Source organism: Octopus bimaculoides, chromosome 30, assembly GCF_046866305.1.
Source record: "Octopus bimaculoides isolate indiv1 chromosome 30, ASM4686630v1, whole genome shotgun sequence".
Taxonomy (NCBI): domain Eukaryota; kingdom Metazoa; phylum Mollusca; class Cephalopoda; order Octopoda; family Octopodidae; genus Octopus; species Octopus bimaculoides.
This window is the reverse complement of record NC_142957.1, coordinates 863,158-884,019: the sequence shown is the minus strand read 5'-3', so window position 1 is coordinate 884,019 and position 20,862 is coordinate 863,158. Positions and strand designations below refer to the sequence as shown.

The 20,862-nt window shown below is 30.7% G+C and overlaps 1 protein-coding gene across 6 annotated transcripts in view; it reads left to right on the top strand.

Annotated features, from left to right (window-relative positions):
* Positions 1–20,862, top strand: part of LOC106873011 (uncharacterized) — a 115,548-nt gene that overhangs the window by 85,958 nt on the left and 8,728 nt on the right. For 2 of the 6 annotated variants that reach the window (XR_016239154.1, XR_016239152.1), the window contains 2 exons: positions 9,753–9,842; positions 10,145–10,912. The gene's annotated coding sequence lies outside the window, so the exon portion shown is untranslated. Of the gene's footprint in view, positions 1–9,752; positions 10,913–20,862 lie in introns of those variants that run through there. The other 4 variants (XR_016239151.1, XR_016239153.1, XR_016239150.1 and 1 more) reach the window with 2 other exon arrangements.

Sequence of the window (20,862 nt, the reverse complement as noted above, 5' to 3'; positions counted from 1 at the left end):
TTTGGTAGACCGAAAGTGAAAGAAGGCTTTCGAATATGTGTGTGTGTGTGTGTGTGTGTGTGTGAGTGTGTGTGTGTGTGTGTGTGTGTGTTTGCCTCCTCCTCATTGTTTGAAACCAAAGGTGGTGTACTAACATCTCCGTAATATAGCGGCTCGGCAAAATGACCGATAGAATTGGTAGTAGGCTTCTAATGAGTAAGTCCTAAGATTCTATGGTCCAGCATGGCCGGAGTCAAATGACAAGCAAGTACAAGAACAAAAGATTAATGAATATAATTAAAGAAAATATTTTTGTCTACATTTTTGTCTACATGTAACTAAAATAAAATTTAGGAGATTTAGCTGTTGTTTCAAGCACGTCTTACGACCAGCTGCTACCTACAACGTTTTTGTTTACATGTATTTAAAGAAATCATTTAGGAGAATTATCTGTTGTTTCTAGCACATCGCATGACCCCGTCGTAACTACGACTTTTTTCTGTATATGTAATTAACGAAAATATTTAAGGTGTTTAGCTGTTGTTTCTAGTATATAGCATAACCACCTCCTATCTTCCACTTTTGTCTGGAAATACCCGACGGATTCTATAAAAGCCAATTGTGGTATCATGTCTAGTTTATATGAAATCTGATCAGCTGACTTTTCGGCAATTTCCGTAAAGAATCTTTATTTATTTTTGTTTTCATGTCCGGTTAAAGTCGGTGAGCGAGGTGAAATTTGGAGCACGCGCTCGCACACACCCGTGCACGCGCGCTCGCATTCATCCTTTTCCATTCATACAAAAACACACACATACTTACAGATATACATATAAATATACATACATTCATACCTACATATTTCCATGCAAGCATACAAATATACATACATACGTACACATACACACATAATTACATACATATATTGATATGAATATACATGCATACATACATGCGTACAGACATGCGTACATACATATACACATACTACATAAAAGTACACGCACATACATAAAAAATTATATATAGTTACAGAAAAAGATATATACATATATACATAGAAATATAGATACATGCACCCATGCATACATAATACGTACACACATACATTCATACATACACAGAAGTGCAAATACATATATACACATAAAAAATACATACAAATCTACACACATACATATATACAATATATACATTCATACATAGATATTTGTATGATTATTACTGAAATGAAATTTATTTTCGTCATAAATAAATAATTAGACAGTTAATAGCTTTTTGTATTTGCAAAGTTTGGGTAATTTCAGTCAATCTGACATCAGAAAATCAGACACAAGTAAGAAACCATAATGTATTTCACTAGAATTATTATTTGTTTACAAGAGCTTGACAGGCGTCTTCGACTAGCAGGTCATGCTACTCCAGACTGATGACGAGCAAAGACTCAGAAAAATGTCTCTGGATGCAGGCTTAGCTGGGTGGAGGTGCTTGTCTCCCGCTTGTAAACATAAGGACACAGGAAATGGTGTCAAGGCCGACAGGAAGCGGTGCAGCTTCCTAGGTCTAACCAACAGTAGTATTATTCCCTTCAGAGGACTGTCACATTAAGTTGACAACATACAACTATTTCATCGTATTACTACTGCATAAATCTCTCTGAGAGATTTAGAAATGTATTATTTCTAAATTTGTTTTCATCTGTTTTCCTGCTTGTACCCAAAATTTTCTGCTCTTAAAACAATAAAATGTGCTGTTTACTCAATTTTTGTTCCATTGTGCTATGGTCACAATGTAGAAATTATTGTTTTGTCTTCTTACGATTAAAGTCACGCACAAATTAACAGCTTCCAAATCTTGTTTCCTGATTGGTTAAACACATCAAACTTACTACCGTAACTTTTTCGAAAAATTTCTGGAACTAGTGACTAAATCCTAGCGATTCAACTTGAACATTTACATAAATTCACGAAATTAGCGAATTTTCACTTAATTCTAAAATTTCAGCTCATGATAAACAATTATATATTGAGGCAGATTTCTGTTCTAAGCATTTCATATAACGTATCATAGTTTTATTTTGGGCGATTTCCAGAAAACTTTTGCGAATTTGTGTTCTACATAATGTGGTTTCTTATGGTTATGTAAAGAAGAAATTATTGTATATCATCAATACATTACAGAGTGACAAAGTATCAAGGGATGTGCTAGAAATAGCAGCTAAATGTCACTTAGATCACTTTCAAGAATGAAAATATTTCTCATTTATTTTTTGCACAATGCATTTAGAAAGGATAGGAAAGCACCTATCAGTCAGAAGATAAAAGAAATTGAATGTGTCTTCAGGTGAAATGACGATTTAAAAGAGATTTCTTTCTAGCACATCGCTTGAGCAGCTTCTACCTTCAAAGTTTTGTCTACAAATAATTAAAGAAAATATCTAGGATATTAAGCTGTTGTTTCTAGCACATCAGATGACAACCTGCTTCCTTCCAAGCTTTAAATCAAATATTTTAATGATTTAGCTCTTGTTTCTAGCACATTGCATGACCACCTAGTACCTTCCACGTTTTTGTTTCATTGTATTAACAATAATCATTTTGGAGATTCAGCTGTTTTTTCTAGCACATTGAATGAGCACGTGCTACTTTCACGTTTTCTCCATATGTAATGAAAGAGAATATTTAGGATACTTGGCTGTTGTTTCTAGCTCATCACATGCCCACCTGCTACATTCCACGTTTTTGTCTACAAGTAATTAAAGAATATATTTATGCGATGTAGCTGTTGTGTCTAGCACATCGCATGACCCAGCTGCTACCTTCCACATTCTTATCTATAAGCAATTAAAGAAAATATTTCTGAGATTTAGCTGTATATTCTAGCAGATCGCATAACGTCATGCTGCCTTCTACGGTTTTGACTGCAAATAATGAAAAAAAATATTTAGGTTGTTTAGCTGCTGTTTCTAGCACATCGCATGACAACCTGCTACACTCGAATTTTGGGTGTATGTAGTTAAAGAAAATGTTTAGATTTAACTGTTGTTTCTGGCACATGGCATGTCCACCTTTTTTGTCTAGATGTAATGAAAGAAAATAGTTAGGAGATTTAGCTCCTGTGTCTAGCACATCGCGTAACCAGCTACCACCTTCCACATTTTCTCTACATCCAATGAAAGAAAATATGAAGGTGATTTAACTGTTGCTTCTAGCAGATCGCATGACCACCTTCTAACTTCTGAGTGTAATTAAAGATTATAGTTAAGAGATTGAGCTGTTGTTTCTAGCACAACATATCGACAACTGCTACATTTTACGTTTGTCTACATGTAACTGAAGAAATTATTTAGGGAGTTAGCTTTGGTTTCTAGCACATCGAATTAACCAACCACTACATTCCACGTTTATGCCTATATGTAATGAGAAAATTTAGGAGATTTAGCTCTTGTTTCTAGCACATCACATGACCACCTGCTATCTTTCACGTTTTGTCTTCTCGTATTTAAAGGAAATTATTAGATTTAATTGTTGTTTCTAGCACATCTAATGACCACCTGCAACCTTCCACGTTTTTGTCTTCATGTAATTAAATGAAATATTTAGACTCGGCTATTGTTTCTCGCACTTCGTATGACCGCCTGTTACATTGCACGTTGCTTTGTACATGTAATTAAACGAAATATTTTAGAGATTTTATTGTTGTTTCTAGCACATCGTATGTCAACCTGCTACTTTCGAAGATTTTGACTACATAAAATGTAATTATTTAGGAGATTTAGCTGTTGTTTCAAGCACGTCTTACGACCAGCTGCTACCTACAACGTTTTTGTTTACATGTATTTAAAGAAATCATTTAGGAGAATTATCTGTTGTTTCTAGCACATCGCATAACCCCGTCGTAACTACGACTTTTTTCTGTATATGTAATTAACGAAAATATTTAAGGTGTTTAGCTGTTGTTTCTAGTATATAGCATAACCACCTCCTATCTTCCACTTTTGTCTGGAAATACCCGACGGATTCTATAAAAGCCAATTGTGGTATCATGTCTAGTTTATATGAAATCTGATCAGCTGACTTTTCGGCAATTTCCGTAAAGAATCTTTATTTATTTTTGTTTTCATGTCCGGTTAAAGTCGGTGAGCGAGGTGAAATTTGGAGCACGCGCTCGCACACACCCGTGCACGCGCGCTCGCATTCATCCTTTTCCATTCATACAAAAACACACACATACTTACAGATATACATATAAATATACATACATTCATACCTACATATTTCCATGCAAGCATACAAATATACATACATACGTACACATACACACATAATTACATACATATATTGATATGAATATACATGCATACATACATGCGTACAGACATGCGTACATACATATACACATACTACATAAAAGTACACGCACATACATAAAAAATTATATATAGTTACAGAAAAAGATATATACATATATACATAGAAATATAGATACATGCACCCATGCATACATAATACGTACACACATACATTCATACATACACAGAAGTGCAAATACATATATACACATAAAAAATACATACAAATCTACACACATACATATATACAATATATACATTCATACATAGATATTTGTATGATTATTACTGAAATGAAATTTATTTTCGTCATAAATAAATAATTAGACAGTTAATAGCTTTTTGTATTTGCAAAGTTTGGGTAATTTCAGTCAATCTGACATCAGAAAATCAGACACAAGTAAGAAACCATAATGTATTTCACTAGAATTATTATTTGTTTACAAGAGCTTGACAGGCGTCTTCGACTAGCAGGTCATGCTACTCCAGACTGATGACGAGCAAAGACTCAGAAAAATGTCTCTGGATGCAGGCTTAGCTGGGTGGAGGTGCTTGTCTCCCGCTTGTAAACATAAGGACACAGGAAATGGTGTCAAGGCCGACAGGAAGCGGTGCAGCTTCCTAGGTCTAACCAACAGTAGTATTATTCCCTTCAGAGGACTGTCACATTAAGTTGACAACATACAACTATTTCATCGTATTACTACTGCATAAATCTCTCTGAGAGATTTAGAAATGTATTATTTCTAAATTTGTTTTCATCTGTTTTCCTGCTTGTACCCAAAATTTTCTGCTCTTAAAACAATAAAATGTGCTGTTTACTCAATTTTTGTTCCATTGTGCTATGGTCACAATGTAGAAATTATTGTTTTGTCTTCTTACGATTAAAGTCACGCACAAATTAACAGCTTCCAAATCTTGTTTCCTGATTGGTTAAACACATCAAACTTACTACCGTAACTTTTTCGAAAAATTTCTGGAACTAGTGACTAAATCCTAGCGATTCAACTTGAACATTTACATAAATTCACGAAATTAGCGAATTTTCACTTAATTCTAAAATTTCAGCTCATGATAAACAATTATATATTGAGGCAGATTTCTGTTCTAAGCATTTCATATAACGTATCATAGTTTTATTTTGGGCGATTTCCAGAAAACTTTTGCGAATTTGTGTTCTACATAATGTGGTTTCTTATGGTTATGTAAAGAAGAAATTATTGTATATCATCAATACATTACAGAGTGACAAAGTATCAAGGGATGTGCTAGAAATAGCAGCTAAATGTCACTTAGATCACTTTCAAGAATGAAAATATTTCTCATTTATTTTTTGCACAATGCATTTAGAAAGGATAGGAAAGCACCTATCAGTCAGAAGATAAAAGAAATTGAATGTGTCTTCAGGTGAAATGACGATTTAAAAGAGATTTCTTTCTAGCACATCGCTTGAGCAGCTTCTACCTTCAAAGTTTTGTCTACAAATAATTAAAGAAAATATCTAGGATATTAAGCTGTTGTTTCTAGCACATCAGATGACAACCTGCTTCCTTCCAAGCTTTAAATCAAATATTTTAATGATTTAGCTCTTGTTTCTAGCACATTGCATGACCACCTAGTACCTTCCACGTTTTTGTTTCATTGTATTAACAATAATCATTTTGGAGATTCAGCTGTTTTTTCTAGCACATTGAATGAGCACGTGCTACTTTCACGTTTTCTCCATATGTAATGAAAGAGAATATTTAGGATACTTGGCTGTTGTTTCTAGCTCATCACATGCCCACCTGCTACATTCCACGTTTTTGTCTACAAGTAATTAAAGAATATATTTATGCGATGTAGCTGTTGTGTCTAGCACATCGCATGACCCAGCTGCTACCTTCCACATTCTTATCTATAAGCAATTAAAGAAAATATTTCTGAGATTTAGCTGTATATTCTAGCAGATCGCATAACGTCATGCTGCCTTCTACGGTTTTGACTGCAAATAATGAAAAAAAATATTTAGGTTGTTTAGCTGCTGTTTCTAGCACATCGCATGACAACCTGCTACACTCGAATTTTGGGTGTATGTAGTTAAAGAAAATGTTTAGATTTAACTGTTGTTTCTGGCACATGGCATGTCCACCTTTTTTGTCTAGATGTAATGAAAGAAAATAGTTAGGAGATTTAGCTCCTGTGTCTAGCACATCGCGTAACCAGCTACCACCTTCCACATTTTCTCTACATCCAATGAAAGAAAATATGAAGGTGATTTAACTGTTGCTTCTAGCAGATCGCATGACCACCTTCTAACTTCTGAGTGTAATTAAAGATTATAGTTAAGAGATTGAGCTGTTGTTTCTAGCACAACATATCGACAACTGCTACATTTTACGTTTGTCTACATGTAACTGAAGAAATTATTTAGGGAGTTAGCTTTGGTTTCTAGCACATCGAATTAACCAACCACTACATTCCACGTTTATGCCTATATGTAATGAGAAAATTTAGGAGATTTAGCTCTTGTTTCTAGCACATCACATAACCACCTGCTATCTTTCACGTTTTGTCTTCTCGTATTTAAAGGAAATTATTAGATTTAATTGTTGTTTCTAGCACATCTAATGACCACCTGCAACCTTCCACGTTTTTGTCTTCATGTAATTAAATGAAATATTTAGACTCGGCTATTGTTTCTCGCACTTCGTATGACCGCCTGTTACATTGCACGTTGCTTTGTACATGTAATTAAACGAAATATTTTAGAGATTTTATTGTTGTTTCTAGCACATCGTATGTCAACCTGCTACTTTCGAAGATTTTGACTACATAAAATGTAATTATTTAGGAGATTTAGCCGTTGTTTTCAGCACATCGCGTAAGCACGTGCTACCTTCTAATTTTTTGACTACAAATAACAGAGGAAAAGAATTAGCTGCTGTATATGGCACATCGCATTAGAACCTGCTACCTTCCAGATTTGGGTATATGTAAGTAAAATAAATATTTTGGAGATTTAGCTGTTGTTTCTGCCACATCTCATGACCACTTGCTATCTTTTGCATTTTCGTTTACATGGAATTTTAAAAAAAATTACATGATTTCCATTTGACAGATATTTGTCCTCATTTTGTTTGTTGATAACACAACGTTCTGGCTGATATACTCTCCAGCCTTCATCAGGTATCCTGGAGAAATTTTGAACCTGGGTTCTCATTCCTAAGGTATTTTCCCGATGTTGTTGTTATTATCATTATTATTATTATTATTATTATTATCATTATTATCATTATTATTATTCAGTTCACTACCTGGAACCGAACTTGGAATCTTGGGGTTAGTAGCCCGCGCTCTTAACCACTACGCCATATGCCCGTGGGCATATGGCGTAGTGGTTTAGAGCGCGGGTTACTAACCACAAGATTCCGAGTTCAATTAAAAAAAAAAAACATTTGGGATTCAGCTGTTGTTTATAGCAGATCAAATTGCCAAATACCACCTTCCACGTTTGTGCCTATATATAATTAAAGGAAATATGTAGGTGGTTTAGCGGTTGTTTCTAGTATATAGTATGACCACCTGGAACGTTCCATATTTCCGTGGAAATATCCGTCTGATTTCGTAAGATCCAATTTTGGTATAAAATCTCGTTTCGATCAACAGCTGACTGCTCCGGGCCGACCAAAGCCTTTGAGTGGATTTGGTAGACGGAAACTGAAAGAAGCCCGTCGTATATATGTATATATATATGGAAAAAAGACAAAGTAGAAAATGCTAAAATATTTTTATAAAGAACATTACAGAACCGGTTTCGATCCTTGAAATCTTTTCAACAGTAAATATGAATAATAAATTTTTGAAAAATTATTGAAAAATTAAATTTTGGTAAATTTAAAAGAAAAGTCTTTTTAAAGACATATTTGTATAGTATTCAAATAACAGGGGCATTTTTCTTGTTTCTGCCTGTCTCTGTTTCACTTGTTAACTCTTGTGGGTTCGAAGAAGGAGTGCTATGATAGTAGCAGAGTCTTAATTGGTTGGGTGTCCTGACATTGACCTGTTGATGGTTGTAGTGATCTGTATTGTTTATAATGTTTGCGTAGGTGTTATTCTAAACAGCAGTAGTAGTAATAAAGTAAAGGTGGAGGTGGTGGAAAGGAAGAAGAAGATGACAGAGAAGATGAGGGATGGGGAGAAGAAGAGGAATAGTAATAATAAAATGCAGGATAGAGTGATAGTAACTAGTCGAGTGAGTAGTGATTGGGGTTGTTTTTTATTTATTTTTTTTTAATAATTCCTTGGCTATCTATTTGGAATTTATCAGTTTTAACATTTGTGTGTGTGTGTTTTGTTCTAAGGTCGTGGTCGATATGTCATTCATTGTAGATGCGTTCAGAAGGGGTCTGTATTTTGTGATGAAGAGAGACTCTTTACTTATTATTTGGCTGTAGGTTGTATCGTCTCTGAATTGATAGAGGGGAAAGATTCTGAAACTAGGATTTTTATTATTGGCGCAAATATCGATGTGTTAGCTGAATGCTATTTTTCTGTTGTGCAGAGCCATCCGTTGACGTAGGCTGTTTTTTGTTTGGCCTATGTATTGCACTTGACACCCAGAGCAGGTTGGTACGTATATCAGGTTCTATAGTACGACATGCACATACATTAACATACACACAAACGCACACACACACGCAATCATTTTCATCGTTACAAATATACATATATACGCTGAAACACACATACAAAACTACATATGCTGAGACTCCCTTCAGTCATGACTGACCATGGGATTGCACCTAGAAACTTACCCTCCGAGGCACAAGTCTGGGCAAGGTAGTTTATGGGAGACCAGCAGTCGCCCATGCATACCAACTTCCCCTCTCATGCCACCTGTGTTATCCAAGGGAAAGGCAAAGGGCCCGATACAGCTTGGCATCTGTGACGTCGCTACTTATTTCTACAGCTGAGTGAACTGGAGCAACGTGAAATAAAGTGTCTTGCTCAAGAACACAACACGTAGCCGGGTCCGGGATTCGACGCTCTAACCACTAAGCTATGCGCTTTCACAAAAGTACATATACACACATATATACGCGTATACATGCAAAAATATATAGATACAAATTATATGCATCCATAATATGTACATACAATTCTACATTCGTACAAATATACATACACGCATACAAAATACATACTTTGGTACATACAGATATACATACATCCACATATACATTCATATATATACATACATAGAGCTATATATACATACATACACAGTAAAATACATACCAAAACTATATGCATACATATATACAAAGATAAATTCATCCATGTTTTTTTGTTAATTATTGAAATTAAATTAATTTTCGCCATAAATGGAAAACTAAACGGTTAGTAGGTTCTAAAATTTACAAATTTTTGCAAATTTCAGCCAATCGAACGCCACAGATTTAGTAAGGAACCAATTGTTCAACGTATGCAAATTGTGGGAAAATTTAGCCAATGGAAAGGCTCATGAATAGTAAGTAACCGCTTGTTTTAAAAATTGCACATTGTGGGCAATTTTAGCCAATCGAAAACCACAAATTTAGTTAGAAAACAGTCGTTTAGAATCTGTTTTCCCGCTCGTAAACAACTTTCTCAGCTCTTAAATCTATAATAATGCTTTATTCCTTAATGACTCGCATTAAATGAATATTGAATGTATAAAACTACAAGATATATGTTGTTAACAAATGTTTTGGCTATTTTCCGCATAGTAAATGCTTAAAACACGTGATATCGTCGCAATGTTGATATTACTATTTTGTCGTCTTACAATAGATGTCAGGCACAAAATGACAGCTTCTAAATCCTGTTTCCTGATTGGCTACACATCATCAAAGTTTGAAATTATTAAATGAAACCATGAGTTTCAACGTGAAAATTTACGTAAATCCACGAAATTTGAAAAGTATTATTTAATTTTAAAATTTCAGCTCAAAATAAACAATTTTAATTTGAGGCGCAATTCTGGTTTCCATATAACATTTTTATAGCTTTTTAATTTTGTGGAAATTTCCTAAAATTTTTGCCAATTTGTGTTCTACAAAATGTGCATTAATATGGTTATGGAAATAATGATTGAGTGGCAAAGAATCAATGAATATGCTAAAATAACAGCTAAATGTCACTTAAATCACTTATACGTCTGAAAATATTTACAATTTCCTTTTTGCACTATTTTTCTGTTGAAAATGCAATGTAGGGGAGATTTAGCTGTTGTTTTTTGTACATCACATGCTTACATGCTACCTTTCTCGATATTGTCGACATGCAGTTATAAACATATTCAGAAGATGTAGCTGTTGTTTCTTGCACATAGCACAACCACCTCCCACCTTCCACATTTTTCTACATTTATTTAAAGAATATATTTAGATTTAGCAGTATTTTCTAGCACAACGCCTAATCACCTACGACTATCAACGTGTTTTTGCAACAAATAATTAAATAAATAATCAGGAGGATTAGATATTGTTTCTAGTACATCGCATGATGACCTGTTAACTTCAGTTTTTGGTATATGTAATAAAGAAAATATTTAGGAGATTTAGCTGTTCTTTCTAGCTTCTCCCATTACCACCTGCTAGCCTCCACGTTTCGTTTACTTGGCTGGCTTCCACTTTCTTGTGTATATGTCATGGAAGAAAATATTTAGAACGATTAAGTTGTGTTTCTTCGGTTAAACCAAAGCGTTTGACCCGAGAACAAAAACAAAACAAAAATAGTGTAAGAAGTGTAAAACAATTTTCCTTAAACGAATATGAAAAAAAACCATGCGCGCACGCGAACAGGGGTGGGGGAGAGGACTCGGAACATTCACAACATGAATGTTCCGAGTCGCCTCACCAGAGATATAGTGTTTGACCCGAGCCAAAAATAAAGAAATAATAGTGTAATAGGTGTAAAACAACTTGCTCTAAACGAATATGATTTAAAAAATGTGCGCTCGCGAAAGGGGTGGGGTAGAGGACTCGGAATATTCACATCGTCAGTTCATGGCCTTTAAACAATAGTGTTTGATCCGAGCCGAAAAAAAATGACAAAAATAGTGTAATTGGTGTAAAACAATTTGACGGGTAGATGTTTGTAAGCCATTCAAGAACACACACAAACACACACACACACACACACACACACACACACACACACACACACACACACATACACGCACACACACACACACACACACACAAAGAGAAGCGGTTGGTTCACTGAAACATTTAAATCTCAATTCAATCTCGATATTTTTGTCGCTTTGAAACCGAGACTTGTTCGCTGACAAAAGAGATGCAGTACGAGTTTTTGTCAGGGTTTTGCCATGGTTTCAAAAAACGAAAATATTTAGACACAAACGAATTTTAAATTTAGCAGTGAAAGTAACGGCTTTTCTTGTTCTGGAATAGCTTACAAACATCTTACACGCTGCAAATTCTCTTAAATATTCAACCTTACCCTGCCCCTATTTACAAAACTTTCCACTCTTTTCCTTTTTTTATTCTTTACACAGACAGTTCATGATATTAAAATAAATACTCTTTAACATGTCTTTAAATTGTTGGTATAGAATTAATTATAACCAGCAATATATATATATATATATATATATATATATATATATATATATATATATATATATATATATATATATATATATATATATATGTATATATATATATATATAAAATATATATAGTTTTAGGGAATATAACCAAGTTTCAAGAACTAATCGACGAAAATCCACTATCACATATAGAAAAATTAACAATTAAAAGCACAATAAATGAGTATAATATAAAACAAAGTAATTATCATAAGATAAAGATAATAAAATGATTACACGTGTTTCATAACTAATTTTCAAATAGAAAGGAAATTTAAATCGATTAAAATCAATTGAAATTATCGAAATAAATTCTATTCAAAAATATAGCTAATCGTCAGATCGTAAGTAGAACAATAATTAGATATATATATCTCAACCAACAATAAGTACCAAATGAATTAATATGAAATACTTATTTTATAAAGATAGAAAAATTATTAAAAGTATCAAAATATCAAAATAATAACCATTCAATAATCTTCCCTTCATCCATTATAATAACATGTATATTATATACAAAAAACAGCTTACATAAATTATCAGTGTTTTAAATTATCATTGTTTTAAATACAATATGAATGAAGTTTAAGTTTAAAATAATAATGAAGATAAAATTAGTACATATTTAACCGGTGTAATAGTTAAAGCTATACCATTTAAAACTAAAAACGTTTATTGAATTATCATTAAAAATCAATTGAATAATAGAAAAATACAAGAATATCTATTTCTGCAAACATAAAAATAAAAATATGAATGAAAAAATTATGAATGAAAAAATTAGGAAAGAAAAAGATTATTAAGAATAAAAGATTAAACTTTATATATATATACAAAGTTTTAATTAAAAAAAAAACCTTTCACGATATTATAAACAATAAAGACTAATTATTAATCATATACTATTAATCAAAATAATCGAAAGTATATCAACACTATTCAAATTGAAGTGCTAATATTATGTTGAAATGAAACTATAACTTCTAAGTAATTTAGTGTTAAATAAGTTATCTATTAAAAATAATCTTTAAAGAACCAAATGAATAATATAAAAAACAAGAATACATATTATTTTCAAATAGTAGAAAATCTTTAGCAAAGTAAAAACAGTACTTATCCATATTTTTCCGTAATTCAAACTGAAACTAAGACGTTATCTAATGGCTATAGCGTTTAAGCAAGAGGTCGTGCGAAAATACTACGTTAAAATAGAGAATAGAATACGAAAACATGAATGAAAGAATAATACTTAAAAAAATTAACGAAAATTTAGAATTTATATAACTAAGAACATAAAACGAACAAAAAAACTATAGCTATCTTATAAAACATATTAATAAATTTAAATTCTAATATATGAAATATTAAATACATTAATGCTAAAAGCAATCACCCACCCTCAATTAAAAAATCCTTAACATTTACTATAGGTAAGAGAATATCTTTACTATCTTCTAATATAGAGATTTTTTAAAAACATGCACCTTATTATAATAAAGCCCTTCAAGAAGCGGGTTATACAAATAATATAAAATTTTTTAATAATCCAAGATACTTTCATAATTTTAGTAATAATAATTATTATAATAATGACCTTTTTAATAAACATAACTTTTATACTCATGATAATGTCTTCTTAGGTAATAATAAGAATAATAAGAATAATTGGTATTATGATAATAAATTACCTAAACATAAACTTAATTTTAATGGAAACAATTTTAAATATTATTTTAATTTTTTTAATGATAATAATAAATTTAATAATATTAATAATAAATTCAATAACATCTATAATAAGAACAAACTCTGGCTAATTATTCCATAGGGCATTCAAGTTAAAACTAACGTTATTAATGAATTTTAAAAGTTATTGATTTATTCCTTAGAGATAATAAAAAATATCATTATATTTTTTCTAAAAATAATTTTGGTGTAGGTTATTCTACTACTAATAATGTTACTAACATTATCTCTTCTTTTAATAGATTTAAGTTAAATAAGTATTATAAATTTAAATTTAATAATTATTCTAATATTAATTTTAATAATAATAATGTTGACCAGGATATAATTAATTGTACATGTCTAGATAAAACTAAATGTAATTTTAATAATAAATGTAATTTGAAAGATGTAGTGAATAAATGTATAGTGAAATTATTGAATGATAATAAACATAATGGTTATCATTTAAATAAGATTTATATAGGATCGATTTCTAATAAAATTAAATTAAGAGTAGCTCAACATATGCACTCATTTAAGATTAGAAATTTGATTAATTCTACTGGCCTCAGTAAATATATTTGGGAACTTAAATCTAAAAATATTAACTATATTTTTAAATGGGAGATAGTTTGTAAAGCTAAATCCTATCATATAGGTAATAACTTTTGTAATTTATGTAATAATGAATTTAAGGAGTTATTATTTCATAAGGATTATAATTTACTTAATTCTTTTAATGAACGAAAAATAAAATGTAGATATAAACTACTTTATTTATATAAAAACTTTAGCTAATGATTTTTTTATGGGTATGTGTATATGCATGAGTATATGTATATATATGAGTGTGCGTGTTTTAGTCTATATGCGTTAGTATGTATGTATATTTTTAGGTGTATGTATATATGTTTACGTATGTATTTATATAGGTTTAAATATATATATGTGTTTGTGTTTATATATGTTTGTGTATGTTGAGTGTATATTTGTATTTACATGTATGTATTAATATATGTATTTGTGAGTATAGATGTATATTTATATATATTGTGTGTGTGAGTGAGTGTGTGAGTTTAGTTTTGTTTTATAATATTCCTTATTTATATTTATTTGTGTGAATTTTTATATATATATTTATGAGTATTTTTGTGTATATGTATGTATATATATATATTTATGTATGTACTTATGTAAATGTGTATATATATGTATATATATGGGTATAAGTATATATGTGTGTGTGTGTAATTTGTCTATATAAATTAGTAAGTATATATATATAAGTGTATGTATATATATTTATGTATATATATATATATATATATATATATATATATATATATATATATATATATATGTATATGCATATACATGTTTTTTTGTGTATATATGTGTGTATATTTTATGTGTTTATATGTTTTTCGAAGTGAGTATTAGTGTATATTTACGTATACTTTTATATATATATATATTTATGTATGTATATGAGTTTGTATGTGTGTGTGTGTATATTGTGTATATATATGTATGTGCATTTGAGTATACATATGTATATTTTTGTGTGTATAAACTAGAGTATACATATGTGTGTATATATTTTATATTTTTATATATATGTATATATATGTATGTATATGTGTATCTATATAATATGTATATTTGAGAGTATGGGAGGGTGAGTGTGAGTGTGTATTTATATATGCTATTCTTTATTTATTTATGTGTGTATGAGTGTATTTGTGTATATATATGTATGTTTAGGTAGGTACATGTGTGTATGTGTAGATATATATTTATGTATATATATATATATGGAAGTGTGTATGTTTTGGTCTATATGTGTTATTATGTATGTGTATATATATGTGTGTGTTTATGTATATATGTATATGTATGTATTTATTTATGTATATGCTTATATTAGTGTTTATGTGTATATATGTGTGTATGTTGTGTGTATATACGTATATTATTTTGTATATTCGTATGTATATATGTTTATATGTTTTATATATAAGTATGTATATTTGTATATGTATGTAAGTGTATATATATATATATATATATATATATATATATATATATATATATATATATATATATATATATATACATATATATATGTATGTATGTATGTATGTATGTATATGTGTATGTATAAGGGCGTGTGTTGGGGTATTTATTTATATTTCCTCTTTAATTATTCTAGTAGTTATATTTTATTTTTATTGGTAGATTAATATTTTAGGAAGTTTAAGATTTTATATTACAATGACACAACGATTTTTATAGTAAATGTTAAGGATTTTTTAATTGAGGCTGGGTGATTGCTTTTAGCATTAATGTATTTAATATTTTATATATTAGAATTTAAATTTATTAATATGTTTTATAAGATAGCTATAGTTTTTTTGTTCGTTTTATGTTGTTAGTTATATAAATTCTAAATTTTTCGTTAATTTTTTTAAGTATTATTCTTTCATTCATGTTTTCGTATTCTATTCTCTATTTTAACGTAGTATTTTCGCACGACCTCTTGCTTAAACGCTATAGCCATTAGATAACGTCTTAGTTTCAGTTTGAATTACGGAAAAATATGGATAAGTACTGTTTTACTTTGCTAAAGATTTTCTACTATTTGAAAATAATATGTATTCTTGTTTTTTATATTATTCATTTGGTTCTTTAAAGATTATTTTTAATAGATAACTTATTTAACACTAAATTATTTAGAAGTTATAGTTTCATTTCAACATAATATTAGAACTTCAATTTGAATAGTGTTGATATACTTTCGAATATTTTTGATTAATAATATTTGATTAATAATTAGTCTTTATTGTTTATAATATCGTTAAAGGTTTTTTTTTTTAAATTAAAACTTTGTATATATATATAAAGTTTAATCTTTTATTCTTAATAATTTTTTTCTTTCCTAATTTTTCATTCATAATTTTTTCATTCATAATTTTTTCATTCATATTTTTATTTTTTATGTTTGTAGAAATAAATATTCTTGTATTTTTCTATTATTCAATTGAATTTTAATGATAATTAAATAAACGTTTTTAGTTTTAAATAGTATCGCTTTAACTATTACACCGGTTAAATATGTACTAATTTTATATTCATTATTATTTTAAACTTAAACTTCATTCATATTGTATTTAAAACAATGATAATTTAAAACAATGATAATTTATGTAAGCTGTTTTTTTGTATATAATATACATGTTATTATAGTGGATGAAGGGAGGATTATTGAATGGTTATTATTTTGATATTTTGATACTTTTAATAATTTTTCTATCTTTATAAAATAAGTATTTCATATTAATTCATTTGGTACTTATTGTTGGTTGAGATATATATATCTAATTATTGTTCTACTTACGATCTGACGATTAGCTATATTTTTGAATAGAATTTATTTTCGATAATTTCAATTAATTTTAATCGATTTAAATTTCCTTTCTATTTGAAAATTAGTTATGAAACACGTGTAATCATTTTATTAACTTTATCTTATGATATTTACTTTGTTTTATATTATACTCATTTATTGTGCTTTTAATTGTTAATTTTTCTATATGTGATAGTGGATTTTCATTGTTGAGTTCTTGAAACTTGGTTATTTTCCTTAAAACTATATATTTTATATATATTTGAATGGGATATTTCTATCTTAAAAGGTAGTAATCGATTATCTCAGTAACCATGGCAGTTGGAGGGCAATAAAAATCTCCTGAACATGAGCGGACCATGCTGCCGCTCCGTGCTGAATTTCACGCGATTCCACTGCACCGTTCTCGAGTGAATGTGCCGACACTCACTCAATCAATCAATCAAGCAAGCAATCAAGAACACTGCAATTTATACTATAGATATACATCTTCACATATATATTTTCTTCTACTACTAAGCACTAACCTGTCCAACCAACCTAATCTATATTCCCAAATTCTTCATTCCATACTATTTTCCCTCTCTCTTCCCCATCGCTTAGACTCTATAACTACATAACTGACACTCCTTTACCTTTTACATTATTATACCGCTCTCTCTCTCTCTCTATCACCCTTCCATTCCTTCCATTTTTTTAAACTCTAATACCTTTCTCTCTCTATCACCCTTATCTCCCCATTCTTAGTTTCAAATTATCTTGACTGACCACTAACTGGTACACTTTCTATTATAATCTCTCTCCTTGTTTTTCCTTTTCCTCTTTTCTTTTCTTTATTCCTCTCTTCCTGTCTTTTTCTCTCCTTTCTTTCCTTCTCTTTTTTCTTTCTCTTTTCTTCATTCCTCTTTTCCTGTTTTCGATTTGACCTTACAAATACAGTCCATACTTTTAGGTCACTTAAAATAAAACCTTTAATTCAATAGCACTGTGTACAAACTCTATACGTGGAATGACCAATGCTAAATACTATTGGATTTTTCTCACAAGGTATTGGAATCATATATTTATACCATTCTGCCTAAATAATGGATCTACAAGTGCAATATCCCTGCATATTTCACATCTATTTTCATCGCTCCACTTCACTCTCTATTTCATATCTTATCTAAGTTAACTATCGCTTAACCATTATCTCACACCGTCTTCGATGAAGGGACATAATAAATATCCTGGAAACAGCTGTAAGACCTATTTATAAATGTTCTAAAATCTTCACAGCCTTGGTTTTTTATTTTATTCTGAAAAAAAATTTATATATATGTATGCATGTATGTTTGTATGTATGTATGTACACGCACGCGAAGAAAATCTCTTGGCGCATGCTTATGCAAGTTAGTTGTTACATTCGAAAGATAAAAAAGGAAAAAAATCAGATAATAATTAGTGGGTGGGGGAAAGAGAACCTTGGAAAAAGAAAAAGAAAAAGAGAAACAGAAAGTTAGAGAAGGACAGAGATAAAATACTTAGAAGATAGTTGTAAAATGATGTTTTGCGCCACAAACACATAAAAATTCACACATAAAGTTACATGTATTTCTACATAAATTCAAATATACACACATAGATACGCATACATGTATACAAAAAAAATATGCACGCATATATCGCAGCATTGGTTTCTCCCGGAGGTCTCTTTCTCTTCACACGTTCCCCATATAGCATCAGTTTAGGGATCCTGCTATCCTTCATTCTAATAAGGTATCTGGTCCAACGTAACCGGTGCTTGTGCACCATCGCCTCAATACTCGAGATATCAGCTGTCCTCATGACCTGTATGCCTGGAGTTTTTAAGGTCCAGCCAACATCCAGAATAAGTCTGAGACATCTCTGATGAAACCGTTCAAAGATACTTACATGACGTTTGTAAAGGGTCCATGTATCACATGAGTAAAGGGGCGATGTCAGTACACATGCACAGAACACAGCGATTGTTGTTTGCTTTCTGATGCCATGCTGGGACCAGACACGAGAGTGAAATACCATAAGGAATCAGTTGCTCTAAGCAGCCTGAAAGATATTTCATTATCCAGGGAACAAGAACGGTTGAGTGTGCTGCCCAGGTAGACAAACTAATCTACCACGTTCAGAATTGTTCCTTCAACCAAGATAGCTAGCTCCACATATAGATTTCCTGGTGCAGGCTGAAATACTGCAACAGTCTCGTCCAGGTTAATACTGAGTCCAAAAGCCTTGCAAGAAGCAGAAATACGATTCATGAGTATTTGCATGTCATTCATTCTATGAGTGACTAAGTCACAGTCATCTGCATAAAGGAGGTCACGAATAAGAGACTGGAAAACTTTCGAATTGGTAGCAAATCGGCGCAGATTAAGGAGGCGGCCAGAAGATCGATATATGGCATATATTCCTAGAGAGCTAACCTTAGTAAAAGCATGAGTAAAAGATGCAGCAAAGTACAAAGAAAGAGATTTGGTGTAAGGATGTCGGCCTGCTTGACACCATTCTCTACAGGAATGGGTCCCGCCATGCCTTCACCAAGATTGTCTCAAGCATCCATCCCATAGTAAAAGGATTTCATTATAGATACAAAGTAATCTGGACATCCAAGCTTGCCAAGTCTTTTCCATCGAAAAGCCCCACTTACAGTATCAAAGGCAATCTTTAAATCATTGGACAAGGACATCATTTAGTAGGCACCTATTCAAGCAGGTAATAATATTTGCCAGAACCTTGCCAGCAGCTGATAGTAGAGCAATACCTCTGTAGTTACCACACAATGTTCTTGTTCCCTTTCTTTTATAGTGAGGAAGAATAATTGCATCCTTCCAGTCCTTAGGTATTACACCATCCCTCGACATGGCACATGAAGGGACTGTATGATGTAATCAACACCAAATTGCAAGACCAGTACAAATTACATCATTTCCAGATACCATACCAAGATTCAATTTACTTGTTGATGTCATTACTTCATCTACTGATGGCGTGGAATTTAAGGAGCTAATGATAGGTCTTTGTAGCATATTATCCATCATTGTTTCATCCACAACTGACCCATGGGTTTCAAAGTTCAGAGAAGTGTTCGATCTAGCGACCTGTAATTTCTGTTGATTTAGTAACTAGAGTGGAAAACTCACTAGAAAGCAAAGGAGCTGATGTGGAGCTCTTAGGCCCATACAAGTTGAACGAAGTTTAAGTTTAAAATAATAATGAAGATAAAATTAGTTCATATTTAACTGGTGTAATAGTTAAAGCTATACTATTTAAAGCTAAAGACGTTTATTTAATTATAATTAAATTATAATTTTTTCATTCATATTTTTTATTATTACGTTTGTAGAAATAAATAATCTTGTATTTTTCTATTATTCAATTGATCTTTAATTATAATTAAATTAACGTCTTTAGCTTTAAATAGTATAGCTTTAACTATTACACCAGTTAAATATGAACTAATTTTATCTTCATTATTATTTTAAACTTAAACTTCGTTCAACTTGTATTTAAAACAATGATAATTTAAAACAATGATAATTTATGTAAGATGTTTTTTGTATATAATATACATGTTATTATAATGGATGAAGGGATGATTATTGAATGGTTATTATTTTGATATTATGATATTTTTTAAATAATTTTTCTATCTTTATATAATAAGTATTTCATATTAATTCATTTGGTACTTATTGTTGGTTGAGATATATATCTAATTCTTGTTCTACTTACGATCTGACG